This window comes from Salvelinus namaycush, chromosome 1 (assembly GCF_016432855.1).
Source record: "Salvelinus namaycush isolate Seneca chromosome 1, SaNama_1.0, whole genome shotgun sequence".
Classification (NCBI taxonomy): Eukaryota; Metazoa; Chordata; class Actinopteri; order Salmoniformes; family Salmonidae; genus Salvelinus; species Salvelinus namaycush.
In genome coordinates, this window is record NC_052307.1 from 52723607 (window position 1) to 52733582 (window position 9976).

Consider the following 9976-nt stretch of genomic DNA (forward strand, 5'->3'; position numbering starts at 1 on the left):
CCCTTGTATTGGTCAGCCTGTTACGTGCTCTGGTGTGTGTGTTCCCAAACAAAGACCAGTGGCGCTCTGAGGCGGCTGATGTTGGTGGGATTTGGAGGATGATGGAGGCAACAGGGGAAAGAGCCTCAGATCCACAAAGTCCCTTCCACCAGGTGGCTGATGAGATATGTTGGCACGATTGCCATATTGCATCTCCATCCCAAAGCCCTTGCTTGGAAGTGTACTTCGCCAGACTGCCAAGAACCTTGCCCTCATCCAGACCAAGGTCGCGGTAGTGATGAAACCATAGGCCTTGTTGATCTCTGCACCAGACAGGATGCTCTTGCCAGCATACTTGGGGTCCAACATGTACGCTGCGGCGTGTGTGGGCTTCAGGCAGAAGTCTTCAAGCTTTTTGATGTATTTCAGAACTGCAGTTTCCTCTGCTTGGAGCAACAGTGAAGTGGGCAGGGCATTACGGATTTATTTTCTTACATCTGCAAGCAGAGTCTGAACATCAGACAGGATGGCATTGTCTCCCTCAATCCGTCGAACGGCTACTGCTATAGGTTTCAGGAGTTTCAGGCTGCTTACCACTCTATCCCAAAATACCTCATCCTGGAAGATCCTCTTGATGGGGCTGTCCTTATCAGCAGACTGTGATATGGCCATTTCTTGGAGAGACTCCCTCCCCTCCAGGAGACTGTTAAACATGATGAAAATACCACCCCAACAGGTGTTGCTGGGCAGCTTCAATGTTATTCTTCTCACTTTGCTTGGTGAGGTAGATTGCTGCTATATTTTGATGACCCTTCACATACCTAACCATTTCATTGGCTCTCTTGTAGAGTGTATCCATTGTTTTCAGTGCCATGATGTCCTTGAGGAGCAGATTCAATGCATGAGCAGCACAGCCAATGGGTGTGATGGTAGGATTCCTCCACTTTAGACCAAGCAGCCTTCATGTTCGCAGCATTGTCTGTCACCAGTGCAAATACCTTCTGTGGTCCAAGGTCATTGATGGCTGCCTTCAGCTCATCTGCAATGTAGAGACCGGTGTGTCTGTTGTCTCTTGTGTCTGTGCTCTTGTAGAATATTGGTTGAGGTGTGGCGATGATGTAGTTAATTATTCCTTGCCTACAAATATTCGACCGCCCATCAGAGATGATTGCAATACAGTCTGCTTTCTCTATGATTTGCTTGACCTTCACTTGAACTCTGTTGAACTCTGCATTCAGAAAATGAGTAGATAAAGCATGTCTGGTTGGAGGGGTGTATGCGGGGCGAAGAACATTCAGAAATCTCTTCCAACTAGTTAGTTAGCTAACATTAGGCTATAACTAGCAATGCAAATGGAATTCTGAGAACATTGTTACACACAGATCATAACTGTAATGTTAGCTAGCAAGCCATAGTAAGCTTTAACTTGCAATGAAAACCACTTTCTGTCAAATTTAGAAACTTATAATATCTAAAACTGTAGCTAGACTCTTACCTGTATACATGGATGAATGCTTCACAGCAGACTGCAACCCCTTTCATTAAGTAAGACGTCCTGTGTTGTTTCTGCTTTGTTTGTACAGCTTGCTTGGCCCATTGGGTCAAGTCACTGATTCACACTGACCATGTGCAATGCCATAAGAATCATCAGATCTTTCTCCCTCTCTGTCTCGGATGCCATTGTTGCCCTTAGTTTGAAAATGTAATCCGGAGACAGGTGTTTTATACTACAGCCTTGTTTTCTCTTTTCGACTCCATGGCATTGCAATCAAATGCCAGAATTCTATTAATCTCCTTGTCATACTCTGCTTCTACCAGACATTCCGCTGATTTCAAAACTCGGTCAACTTCTTCCGTGACAACAACACTATTGATTACTGTTTCTTCCCCATCACTGTCATCAGAAGACTCTACAATGTGTTCTTCAATTAAAAATGTTTTTACCTAAATCAGGGATTTCCTCATTGTCTGAATCATTTTCAGAGTCAGAGAGAGTCAGCATGGCACGATCGTCCTCCAGAAAATAGTCCATCACAACTTTTTCCCACTGACCTTTGCTGCCCTGAATTTATCAGGCACCAATGTTATTGAGAGCATTAGCAACACATTTGCAGTTCTCCATGGCTAATGGTATATCTTTCGAAAAAACTGCAGTAGAATGGATTACACATAACGAGCAACTCATTTTATAGACAGAAGATGCTACATGGCAGACCAATCTGAAACTCATCTCTTGGCATGTCCAGCCCACTCATTATCTCAGCCAATCATGGCTAGCGGGAAGGTTCTTGGCTTTTTTTGTGGCTAAACCAACTAAGCTCATAATTTAACAACTTTATTTGTATTTACAGATGGCATACACATTTGTTATTAAGACACATGAAAGTTCAAATGTTCCAGCATTTTTGCCAAAAAACACATTTTGATTTAAAAAAAAAAGAATAACGTTTAAATAACTCGTATGAAGTCCTGACTTGCGACATATGCCTAGTTTCCTGAAACGAGTCACAAATGTGGTTTCGACTGATAATTGAGATGTACAAACTATGGCATAAGGGAACGATGAACGGATAATCGCCATCCGTAATTTTGATTAAGACATTAAGGAGCGAACTAGGACGGACATAGTCAATATAACTATTTGTTCAGCACTTTTGAAACCATTCCTGATACACACAGGAAACTGTTGAGCGTGAAAACCCCAGCAGCATTGCAGTTCTTGACACAAACCAATAGGTGCGCCTGGCACCGACTACCATACCCCGTTCAAAGGCACTTCAATATTTTGTCTTGCCCATTCACCCTCTGAAAGGCACACATACACAATCCATGTCTCAATTGTGTCTAGGCTTAAAAATCATTCTTTAACCTGTCTTCTCCCCTTTATCTACATTAACTTAAGTGGATTTAACAAGTGACATGAATAAGGGATCATAGCTTTCACTTAGATTCACCTGGTCAGTCTATTTCATGGAAAGAGTAGGTGTCCTTAATGTTTTGTACAGTCAGTGTATATGGATGGAGATATTATTGGAATGTGCTTTAATCAGACTGCAGTCCTGAAGGTGGTGGTAATGCGCCTAAACAAACAAGTTAACCCTCAACAAATGAAGAAGTCAACAAAACAACATTGTTGCCTTCATTTCGGCGTCATTCGGGATAGAATTCAAAGTAAAAAAAATCTGTAGCTACAAGCGACCTTCATATTATGGTATTCCAGTAAAAGAAGAACTTACATATTTAGGCATAACCATTACAAAGGATCAGAAGTCTAGAGGCTTACTAAATTTTAACCCTCTTATTAAAAATAGCCAGAAGAAGCTAAATCAATGGCTACAGAGGGACTTATCTTTAAAAGGTAGAGTCCTAATAACCAAGGCTGAAGGTATCTCTAGACTAACATATGGCGCTCTATCTTTATATCTTGACAGTAAAATAAGCAAGGAGATAGACCAGATGCTTTTCAACTTTCTTTGGAGAAACCGTACCCATTACATTAGGAAAACTGTTGTAATGAACACTTATGAGAATGGTGGACAGAATTTTCTGGACTTTACTACTTTAAATAATACTTTTAAGATCAATTGGATAAAACAATTCCTAAGAAGACCCACTTCTATCTGGAATTTTATTCCTCATCATGTCTTCTCTACTTTTGGTGGCCTTAACTTCATGTTGTTGTGCAATTATAATATTGACAAAATTCCAGTGAAACTTTCTGCTTTTCATCGGCAGGTTTTCTTGTCATGGTCCTTAATTTATAAACACAATTTTTCTCCACACAGATATTATATATGGAATAATCGGGATATATTGTATAAAAATACTTCTTTGTTTTTAGAATATTGGTTCTGAAATAATATCCTATTGGTGAGCCAACTGGTAAATGCAGAGGGTCTTTTACTCAGTTATAAGGAATTCTTATCTCTTTACAAGGTCCCTGTAACACCTAAAGATTTCGCAATTGTTTTAGACGCCATTCCCTCAGGTGTTGCTCTGTTATTCAGGAACGTGTCAAGACCTGACCCTCAGAGCCTACCTTCTATTGACCCTGTTGACTCATCAGTAGGAAAGATTTGTTTCTCTTTTGGCCCATTCAACAACAGAGCGATACGAACCTTGTTTCAGCAGGATGTTGTATCTATACCTTATGTCATGCCTTATTGGAATGGATTTATTGATAATATCTGTTGGAAAAAAGTTTGGATGTTGCCACACACATACCTACTGGTTAACAAAATTAAGGAGGTTTCCTTTAAAATTATTCATAAATATTACCCTGCCAACCACTATATGAGGAAGTTTAAGGAAAACATAAATTCAAATTGCTCCTTTTGTAATGACCACCCAGAAACAGTGTTGCATCTTTTCTGGCATTGTATACATGTAAGAAAACTGTGGCAAGACATCAGTAGATTTATAATTGAACACATTTATGAAGATTTTACACTATTGTGGAGAGATGTACTGCTTGGATTCTTTACATACGATAAAAATAAGCTGAAACATTTTTATGTAATTAATTTCATTATTCTTTTGGCCAAATTTCATATACACAAATGTAAATTTACTAACAAAAAAAACACATTTTCTTACCCTACAAAAAGAAATTGAACTGTATTTTAAGACTATTAAATACTCTACTAACAAAAAAGCTGTTAGAATTGTAAGTGTATGTATGTCCCTTAAGGTCCTTGTGTAATTGTAATGTGATATTTGTACCCCCTAGCTAGATTGTCCATTATATATAATCTATATATACTTGTGTTCCCTTCTGTACTTTCTGTATTGATTTGTTGTTAATAAAAATAAAAAATAAATTAATCTGTAGCTACATCTCAGATCTGGAAAGTGTAATGGTACCAATTTTTTATTTAGTTTTGTCTCGTTTACAATGGAGGCCAAGGGACTTGCATTTATTCACCACCCAAGGTACCGCCACAGGTAGAACAAACGAGGGTTTGTTATAAAAAATCTTTGCTACCGCTATCGCTAGTGTAGCTTTCCGAATGAGTTAATAGCTAGCTATCTAGCTACTAATGTTAGCTACCTTAGCTAGAACCTCACGTGTCTAACGTCTCAGTAGCTGTCTTTAAAAAATATATAAATATAGCTTGTAACTAATATGGTGTTTCTGAAATGTTGTTGCATGTTTAAGGAAGTAGCTACTACCAAGCTACCTAGGATTTTATTTAAATTGCTTTTATGAAAAAAATATTTTGATTGCAATGCAAATTCGCCTACTGTATATTGTAAATGATTATAATCCCAAGGACAAACTATTTGTACTGTAGCTGATGTTAGCCTTTTCATTCAACTTTTACCAATTTCAATGTGTGCCTAGGGTGAATACGTTCTAATGATCATCAACAGCTTTTCTATCAAGATATAATGATCATCTTGGACTTTTTCTAGCTAGTTAATAGGAACTTTTGACACATACACCATCCATACACCATAAATCCTCATGAATCAACACATGAGCAGACAAATAAAATTGTATTGGTTACATACACATATTTAGCAGATGTTATTGCGGGTGTAGCGAAATGCTTGTGTACCTAGCTCCAACAGTGCAGTAATATCTAACAAGCTGTCCATTGTCAGTAAATACCGTAATAAATTATATGGAGATGAACGCTGAATCAATGAATGAACATGATTCTACAGGGACTCAAATCAGAAGTCACATATTAGCCAGTTAGCTCATCTCAAAAATCCATGTAGACGTAAAGGTTGAAGAGAAAGATGATACATCCGTACCATGGTATGTAGATTCCCATGTAGGCCCACAGAAAGATCACCCAGATACCACAAGTCCCCATGAAAACACAAGGCTGATTTTAGGTATGTTGTCAGAAGAGAGGAGAGAAAGTGATAGGGAGATTAAAACTCGATCAATTATTCCAGCTAATTGTTCCCTATTGAACATACTACTCAATCTTTCATCAATGGAAAAGGGAAACGAGGAGTGGAAACACAAAACCGGTGTCATGTCAGTTGTAATGACACAATTACTTCAGGAAGGTCCTCTCATGGAACAAGGTTGAAGGACCCATACTCCAACTGCAAAGAAATAGGTTTAGATTTCAATGTGGGATCTGGAGCAAAACAAAAACTGGATTTACAGTTACTGACAAATGGCGTAATGGCAGAGGTTTCCGAAATAAATCTCAACAGTATGTTATCTTTGATATTTTAGAATACAATTTTGATCTTGGTTTGCAAAATGAGGATCAACGGTATGAGTTTGCAACCCACACAATGTCAAGATTAAAACGCTTGATGAGAAAAGGAAAATATCTCAAAGAAATACACCCTAACATCTTAATGGAAATGTCTGACGTTGTTTGACGTTTCCTGATCCGAAGAGAATGAACCTATCACAAAATTCCCTCTGCCTAGAGGATAAGCTTAATGTGGACCTCATATCTCCTGTTAAGATGGAGGCCATCTCTATTCAGACAGGTGTGACATTCTGTGAGGAGGCACTGTACAGACCTACAAAGGACCAATCTGTTATTACATCTACAACAGAGGAGAAAGTTAAGGACCTTTACCCTCTAATATTTGTTTGCAAAATCTGAAAAGGTTTAAAATGGCCCTACATATATCCTGTAAAGTGAGTCAAATAGTGACGAGGTACGGACTTGGTCTAGCAAAAATCTGAGAAATCTAGAAAAGCTGTTTACAATACCTGATGTTGCAGGTCAAACCTAAAAAACGAAAGGAGTTATTTTAGCTGTTCCTGAAAGAATGTCTGAAATAAATCTCAGAAAGAAAAGGATACAACAGGCCAAAAATATAGAGCAGATGAAATATCAGAAGATGGCCAGCTCCTTCTGCTTGACATTCCTGGGACCTAAAGCAAGACTGGCATCTCATCATGCTAAAGAAACTATCTCTAATGAGACTTATCTGGTACAGTGCACTGATAAAGCAGCCATGCTAAGCCAGGTAAATGGACTTGCAGATATTTGCGTTAAGGAAGAGTCTGATCTGCACTGTAGGATCATAGAGCAAGCCTCAGCAGCAATTAGCCGCAGCAATTACAGCCTTGCATTCTCCCACAAGTTGGATTGGCTTGATGGGCACTTCAAATCAAATCAAATTTTATTTGTCACATACATATGGTTAGCAGATGTTAATGCGAGTGTAGCGAAATGCTTGTGCTTCTAGTTCCGACAATGCAGTAATAACCAGCAAGTAATCTAACCTAACAATTCCACAACTACTACCTTATACACACAAGTGTAAAGGGATAAAGAATATGTACATAAAGATATATGAATGAGTGATGGTACAGAACGGCATAGACAAGATGCAGTAGATGGTATAGAGTACAGTATATACATATGAGATGAGTAAAATAGGGTATGTAAACATAAAGTGGCTAGTGATACATGTATTACATAAAGATGGCAAGATGCAGTAGATGATATAGAGTACAGTATATACATATACATATGAGATGAGTAATGTAGGGTATGTAAACATTATATTAAGTGGCATTGTTTAAAGTGGCTAGTGGTACATTTTTACATAATTTCCATCAATTCCCATTATTAAAGTGGCTGGAGTTGACAGCGGCCACTAAATGTTAGTGGTGGCTGTTTAACAGTCTGATAGCCTTGAGGTAGAAGCTGTTTTTCAGTCTCTCGGTCCCTGCTTTGATGCACCTGTACTGACCTCGCCTTCTGGATGATAGCGGGGTGAACAGGCAGTGGCTTGGGTGGTTGTTGTCCTTGATGATCTTTATGGCCTTCCTGTGATATCGGGTGGTGTAGGTGTCCTGGAGGGCAGGTAGCCCCCGGTGATGCGTTGTGCAGACCTCACTACCCTCTGGAGAGCCTTACGGTTGTGGGCGGAGCAGTTGCCGTACCAGGCGGTGATGCAGCCCGACAGGATGCTCTCGATTGTGCATCTGTAGAAGTTTGTGAGTGCTTTTGGTGACAAGCCGAATTTCTTCAGCCTCCTGAGGTTGAAGAGGCGCTGCTGCGCCGTCTTCACAACGCTGTCTGTGTGGGTGGACCAATTCAGTTTGTCCGTGATGTGTACACCGAGGAACTTAAAACTTTCCACCTTCTCCACTACTGTCCCGTCGATGTGGATAGGGGGGTGCTCCCTCTGCTGTTTCCTGAAGTCCACAATCATCTCCTTTGTTTTGTTGACGTTGAGTGTGAGGTTATTTTCCTGACACCACACTCCGAGGGCCCTCACCTCCTCCCTGTAGGCCGTCTCGTCGTTGTTGGTAATCAAGCCTACCACTGTAGTGTCGTCCGCAAACTTGATGATTGAGTTGGAGTCGTGCATGGCCACGCAGTCGTGGGTGAACAGGGAGTACAGGAGAGGGCTCAGAACGCACCCTTGTGGGGCCCCAGTGTTGAGGATCAGCGGGGTGGAGATGTTGTTACCTACCCTCACCACCTGGGGGCGGCCCGTCAGGAAGTCCAGGACCCAGTTGCACAGGGCGGGGTCGAGACCCAGGGTCTCGAGCTTGATGACAAGTTTGGAGGGTACTATGGTGTTAAATGCTGAGCTGTAGTCGATGAACAGCATTCTCACATAGGTATTCCTCTTGTCCAGATGGGTAAGGGCAGTGTGCAGTGTGGTTGCGATTGCGTCGTCTGTGGACCTATTGGGTCGGTAAGCAAATTGGAGTGGGTCTAGGGTGTCCGGTAGGGTGGAGGTGATATGGTCTTTGACTAGTCCCGTGGTCCCGTGTGGCTCAGTTGGTAGAGCATGGCGCTTGCAACGCCAGGGTTGTGGGTTCAATTCCCACGGGGGGACCAGGATGAATATGTATGAACTTTTGTTTGAACTTTTCCAATTTGTAAGTTGCTCTGGATAAGAGCATCTGCTAAATGACTTAAATGTAAATGTAGTCTCTCAAAGCACTTCATGATGACGGAAGTGAGTGCTACGGGGCGGTAGTCGTTTAGCTCAGTTACCTTAGCTTTCTTGGGAACAGGAACAATGGTGGCCCTCTTGAAGCATGTGGGAACAGCAGACTGGGATAAGGATTGATTGAATATGTCCGTAAACACACCAGCCAGCTGGTCTGCGCATGCTCTGAGGACGCGGCTGGGAATGCCGTCTGGGCCTGCAGCCTTGCGAGGGTTAACACGTTTAAATGTTTTACTCACCTCGGCTGCAGTGATGGAGAGCCCGCAGGTTTTGGTAGCGGGCCGTGTCAGTGGCACTGTATTGTCCTCAAAGCGAGCAAAAAAGTTATTTAGCCTGTCTGGGAGCAAGACATCCTGGTCCGCGACGGGGCTGGTTTTCTTTTTGTAATCCGTGATTGACTGTAGACCCTGCCACATACCTCTTGTGTCTGAGCTGTTGAATTGCGACTCTACTTTGTCTCTATACTGGGACTTAGCTTGTTTGATTGCTTTGCGGAGAGAATAGCTACACTGTTTGTATTCGGTCATGTTTCCGGTCACCTTGCCCTGGTTAAAAGCAGTGGTTCGCGCTTTCAGTTTCACGCGAATGCTGCCGTCAATCCACGGTTTCTGGTTTGGGAATGTTTTAATTGTTGCTGTGGGTACGACATCGTCAATGCACTTTCTAATGAACTCGCTCACCGAATCACCGTATTCGTCAATATTGTTGTTGGACGCAATGCGGAACATATTCCAATCCGCGTGATCGAAGCAGTCTTGAAGCGTGGAATCAGATTGGTCGGACCAGCGTTGAACAGACCTGAGCGAGGGAGCTTGTTGTTTTAGTTTCTGTTTGTAGGCTGGAAGCAACAAAATGGAGTCGTGGTCAGCTTTTCCGAAAGGAGGGCGGGGGAGGGCCTTATATGCGTCGCGGAAGTTAGTATAACAATGATCCAAGGTTTTACCAGCCCTGGTAGCACAATCGATATGCTGATAGAATTTAGGGAGTTTTGTTTTCAGATTAGCCTTGTTAAAATCCCCAGCTACGATGAATACAGCCTCAGGGTGTGTGGTTTCCAGTTTACAAAGAGTCAGATAAAGTTCGTTCAGGG